Raw genomic sequence first — 6,271 nt, forward strand, 5'->3', positions numbered from 1 at the left:
TCTCCGACACTAATTCAATGAACCAGGGATACTTGTGTAACATTGAGCATAGATGCTTTATTTCAAACCAATAAAATCACTTAAAATGATCTATTTTGGGGAAGATGCTTGGACAATATTTTATGCAAGCTCTTTAATACTGAACTTTGAAGAGAATTTCATGTTCAAGAAATAATAATTTCATTTAAATAATAAAAAGAGTCAATACAGGACACTCAGTTTTATATTCCTAATGTGTCATCAGCTTGATCCAAACACACATCAATGATAGGTTTCTGGGTCAAAAGGCGAGGACAGTGGAGAAGATACGAGGCAGCAAGAAGGGACTACATAGCATAGTGTGCTTAAGCTTTTTAACAGCTTAATGCTTTGTGATCAGTGAACTAACATGAACGGGTGGGGCTACTGGGTAAGACACCACAGAGCAAATTCCACTTACACAACTCTCATCAACTCATTTAAGCCCTCTAAACAACTTCCTATCTATTAAATAGTGATAATCATATCTACTTTAAAAGGTAATTGTGAGGGTCAAGTGGGAAAATAGATATAAAGCATCTGACAGAGCCTCTAATAAGTGTATAAAAAATGCTAGCTTGTTTCTACCTTAAAACAGCTTTTTTTTCCCTTTGAGAGGCAATTTCAAATCATATAGCTTTTTATACTGCATAGAAATCTATCGCACAATACACTGTCTTCAAAAAAACACAATCCAACACTAATAAGATTACACTAATTCTACTCGTATTGTTGGTAACATTACCCCATTCGTCACCACCCCCACCATTACCACCATGATCAAGTTTTGATACTATTACACATGGCCCACTGAGATTAGTGTTATTGCATCTGTCTATTGATGGGCAGACTTCTCAGGGTCTATCTTCCTAGGATAATAGGGGAAAATACTACAGATCCATAAACATTCTGTGATCTGCAGACAAAGCAGCATAGCATCACGATCACTATGCACAATTTCCAGCCCCACCATAGATTTACTGTATACAAACCTGCATTTCAACAAGATTCTGATGCCTTCAAGTGTAAGTCAGAAGATAAGTGAATTAATGCATTTAGAATGACCTGATTTTTGTGAAATTTCTGAATGGAGTTTGACACTCTGGGGAAAAAAAGAACCGAGAAAATGAAAAGAAAGCGCAGTCTTACCTTTGTCTCTGACCTATTTCCAGAAGCTTCTCAACATCAGTTTTGGAAGATTTCTCATCATTTTTCAAAGACTGATAAGAAAAGTGGGAAAAGAAAATCTTATTCAAGTGATAAATTGAGGCTCACTTTACTTTTGTCTCTATGGCACAGCCGTGACTGCTCTTAGGCCCTGAAACAAGAATGTGCAAATGAGGCCACAGTGATCCTCATGGCTCTAAGGACGCACACAGGGATTTACGACACCAAGCGCAGGTGCTACCCAGGGGTGAAAGGGAATAAGCCGAGTCTCAGCCTTTAGAGGTTTGATGGAGGGGAAAATGCTCTCCAATATCTAGGTGTCTTTACAAGTCAGTATAAAACACATCTTCCGCTCTCCAGCTGAAGTTTCACTGTGTTCTCTGCAGGCATGTCAAACAGCTCTGGCATAGTTTCTACAAATTCAAACGGACATAAAAGACCTCTCCGAATCAGCTAAGTAATAACATAATTCAAGATCAAAGCAGCCCAAAAGCATGTACCTGTTTGGTCTTGTCTATTTATTATTAATGAGTAATGCAGCAGAATACACAGAAAAACTAGGGCTATGTAAAATTGTAACTGCTCTGACAAGATAGGGTGTTAAGGGGAAAAAAAAATAAAGTACCACCTCAGTCATTAGTGTTTATTTACTCTGGCAAATTCAACATCCACAGACCGTGACTTCAAGCAGAAAAGCCCACTGAGCTATTCTCATTACAGAATCTGTCCCATTAAGTCTTCCCTAAGAACTTTTTTTTTTTTTTTAAGATTTTATTTATTTATTTGACAGAGAGAGACATAGCGAGAGAGGGAACACAAGCAGGGGGAGGGGGAGAGGGAGAAGCAGACTCCCCACCGAGCAGGGAGCCTGATGTGGGACTTGATCCCGGGACTCCAGGATCATGACCTGAACCGAAGGCAGTCGCTTAACCGACTGAGCCACCCAGGCGCCCTCCCTAAGAACTTTCTTATTTATACTCAATAAACCATTTACCAGGGTAACCTATTAGAAGCTGAAACTGAGGAGCAGTGATACTGTTTGCGGGAAGAGCAGTGGTGGCAGGCAGAAAATTGACAATCTTAGGAATGGCAAATACTTTGTTTACTTAATATCTATTTAACAAATATCTATCATGAATTATGCAAAGTCCTGTACAGAGGCATAGTGTCTGCCTTCACAAATTTTATAGTCTAATGCGAAAATCAGGCAATTTTCATATAGCAAAATCAGCAGTCTGATTGGGATGTGATGGGCTGCACAAGAGAAACTTCTTTCTGGGCACCTGGGTGGCTCAGTTAGTTGGTTAAGCATCTGCCTTCGGCGAAGGTCATGATCCCAGGGTCCTGGGATCAAGCCCCACATCTACAGCCTGGAGCAGGTCACAAAATCTGCCCTTTGACTTCCTTAGGTGAAAAACAGGGATGAGATTTTTGAAGTGTCTACTTTAGACAGTTACTGGAAAACTCAGAGGACAAAACAGATGTGGAAAAACACTTGATGAAAAGTGCAATATAATAAGCTTACTCATTTATTGACCATATCCTATATTCTGGGCATTCTGAAGGAAACCAGGATCAAGCAGATGACTGTTTTCAAGGAATTTAAAATAAAAAAAACAAACAAATGGAAAAGAACATGAGATGCAGAAACGGAAAGGGTAGATACAGACAGGAGTCAGCAAGGTATATCTCAGTAGAAGAGCCAAAGTGTCCTTATTATTTACCCAGGAATGTCCAGGGAATTGAGGTATACTTGGAAATTATTCTTGGTTCCTTTAAGGATGCTAAAGGTTGAGACACCTACTAATTAATCAACATAATGCTTCTTGGCTGACCTGCGTTACCATCCGTTACCATCCCATCCAGGGGCTATGGTTACAGAGAAGACGATAACAAGACTTTCAAAGCTCCTGTCGTCATGAAGTCCCACTGGGGGAAAATGTAGAATGGGCTATGTTTTATTCACTATGAGTTTAAAACCTAGAATCGGTATTTATTAGATGAATGACTGGGCACTTCCTTGGCCTATTTGAGTCTTGTTTCCTCATTTTATGAGTAAAATTTTGTGAAGAGGTTGCTAAGAGGATTTAATGAGATCAAAAATGAAAAATACCTTGCACACTGGCTGACAGGAAATGGAAAAAGAAAGGCATTTTAAAAATTGCAACTACATTCAGTAGTACGATTGTTACCCTTTTAAGAAACATGATTCTGTGAAATTATACATTGTTATCAAGCAATTTTCCAGATTGTGATTGGGTGTCTTAACTTAGGCTACCTGTATAGAGATGAGTGTCCTGGTCACACATGGGCATCTCACCATGTGCATGAAACAGTTTCAAAGTGCCAAGTGTTCCATCCCCCTGAGAAGGTGCAAGTGTACAGAACATTCTTTGCAGCCTCAGCTGGCGAATTTCCACTTAATGATAAGGTGCAACTCTGGGATCAGCTTCCTCCAAAAATTCACTTAGTCCCCCTTTCATCCGAGTTAGGGCTTCCCTAACGTTCTGTATACTCTTCCACCGTAGCACTGTCCTTAGCCTGCTACCTGCCTCTGTGTTCTAATGGGGTATGGGGTGGTTTTTCTGCTCTTATTTTTATGTTCGAGTTGTAACGTAACTTCTAGAACAAGAGCTGGGGCACTGGGCTCCTATAGCTGCTCTGCCACCGAACTCTGTGCCCTCTACAGTTTCTTAACCTTTCTCTAAGTCTTGTTTTCTCACCGACAAGATGAAACTACTAATAACCATAGCACAGTTTTCACGTAAAAAATAAAGATTGTACAAAGAATACCTAACGCAAGACCTTGACCATGTTCAGTAAGCTGTCGTGGCTATGGATACCATCATCATCATCATCATCAATCATCTTCAAGGAACAGAAAGCTAAGGACAACACTGACTCCACATGGTTCAGAAACATAGTTTTGTGCAGTAACTAATACACAGGCTCTGTATTTAAACTCTGGCTTCCCTTGTGATATTCAAAAATAACTTATCTTTTCTAAGCATAATCCCTCATGTATAACAAGAAAAAAACCACATTAATAGTATCTTTCTCACAGATAATGAAAATTAAAATTATGTCCTCAAAAAAATTCAGTGTTCAATCAAATACCAAAATATCCGATATTTCAGAAAATTTTTCTTATCAGATATAGATCTTGTCTTTGGCTTTTGATGGAGATTTCACTAAGTATTAATACATTTTCATAGATGACTCTTGCCTTTCTAAGACATTTTCTCATTTTAGTAATGAGGATTATTAAAGAATCTGGAGAATTTTCCTTTGTGGAATTTAAGATTCTCTTCTAGAGATCATTCCTATATTCATTCAATTCTTGGTCATAATTAGTTTTCATCATTTTATAATATAAAAAACACAGGGGTCAAATCGATCTTAGAAGCTATGAGAGACTGATGGCCTTGCCAAGCACATAATTTTCTCCTTTCTAAATTTGCAAACCACAGATTCCCAGACTGCATTTCAAATGACATTTCTTTTCAAAGCTCATATGATAATAAATAAATCCTCTGGTCAAACCCAGAAACATATTCAAAACTGGTAAAAAATGCAGGAGTCTTTAATGTTAATCCACCGAGACAAACCGAGTGACTCCTCAGCCTTTGCTGCCAGGAAAATTAGTTTTCATCTCACCTGAAAGTTGACTTTAATTCCACCAAGTTCTCTTGATGTCTTTGTCAGCTGATGGAGGATGTTGCTTCGTTCCCTAAAGACTTCTTTCAGCTGCTTTTCTAGCTCTTCATAGTCCTGTCTAACACAGAAAAAAATCGCATGAGAGCCCCTCAAAAGCTTCCACTGGGCTTCAGCCTCTTTAAATACTATCACAGGCCCTTGCATTTCAAGCAAAATCTAGATTAACTGAAACCTTAATTACCAGGATGTTTTGTTTTTCCTCTTTCACCTAAAAGGAGAAAACTGAAAACCAGTCTTATAACAAAGGTTTTATTTTTTTAATTGAGGGCTCTCTAGGCTACAGAGAATTTCCAGAACTATACTATCTTTGATAGGCTTAAGATAGTTTATCAGGTACCTCTTGGAAAACAGATATTTTCCATGACATCACCATTCTTTTTCCTAAGGTCTTTGACACTTTATAGCAGAAGATATGATTTGAACCAAAGTATTTCAAATACATAGGTTCTGACACTGGGGAGACATACTTGGGGGTACAGCCAGGGCAGAACATAGGGGTCTTGCTTCATCTCTGGTAGGTAGGGAAGGAAGTCCATAGAAAAGACAGCCCTTCCCAAACATGTCTAAGAATTTCTATTGCTACTAAAGAGGTGATGGAAGAAACAAAATATCTATAAAATCAGTAAATAAATACAGTGATTTGAGTAAAATTTGAACAGACTTAACAATTTTCATGAAGGAAAGACTTATTTAACGCCATATCATCTATGTGTATTTTTTTCTTACTTTTCTCATATGGTCTTTGTAAGACCGTATTGTAATTCTCATTTTGTAGACATAAAAGAATTGAGCTCAGAAGGATCAAGTTACTACCCTAAGATCCTATTCAAGTAATGTATGAGCAAATAGGATGTGTTTGTGTATATTTATGTATGTTATGGCAAGTGTGCAAGTGTGTGTGTGTGTGTGTGTGTGTGTGTAGGGAAAATGTAGACAAGGAAAATGATGATTGTCAGGGCAACTGATAGGGGGAGGTTAAAATGATCAACTGGAGTACATAGGAGAGTTGCTCCATGTATGGAAGACTTCCTGGAAAAAGTAATATAATATATAAGGTACTCTTGGAAAGAGAATTAGAAATTAGCTATATGAAAGGGGAAGGCACGTGTAAATACTAATAAAAATGAGCTCACTGAATTTTTCAAAAGTGACTATATATCAGAAGATTGGAGTCCTAATGGGAGGGGGTGGTCAGGATTTACTGCTAAAACGAGGGTATGGACAGCATGAGCAAACAGATGCAACACACTTAAGTGACAGGGGAGTTTTGACAATTGTTTGGAAAATAGGTGTAAGTAACTAAACAGGGAGTAATATGGTTGGATTTATATTTTGTGAAGATTTCCCTGGCTAAAAACTGGAGAGTGAA

The 6,271-nt window shown here is 38.2% G+C and overlaps 1 protein-coding gene across 1 annotated transcript in view; it reads right to left on the bottom strand.

Moving 5' to 3' along the window:
- The window catches only part of LUZP2 (leucine zipper protein 2), a 248,677-nt gene extending 243,721 nt beyond the window's left edge, over positions 1-4,956 (bottom strand). The window contains exons 1-2 of the mRNA XM_021685868.1: positions 4,843-4,956; positions 1,168-1,238 (exon numbers count right to left, since the gene is read on the bottom strand). The gene's annotated coding sequence lies outside the window, so the exon portion shown is untranslated. The remainder of the gene's footprint in view (positions 1-1,167; positions 1,239-4,842) is intronic.
- Between the last annotated feature and the right edge of the window lie 1,315 nt (positions 4,957-6,271).

The sequence above is a fragment of the Neomonachus schauinslandi genome, chromosome 11 (genome assembly GCF_002201575.2).
Source record: "Neomonachus schauinslandi chromosome 11, ASM220157v2, whole genome shotgun sequence".
NCBI lineage: Eukaryota > Metazoa > Chordata > Mammalia > Carnivora > Phocidae > Neomonachus > Neomonachus schauinslandi.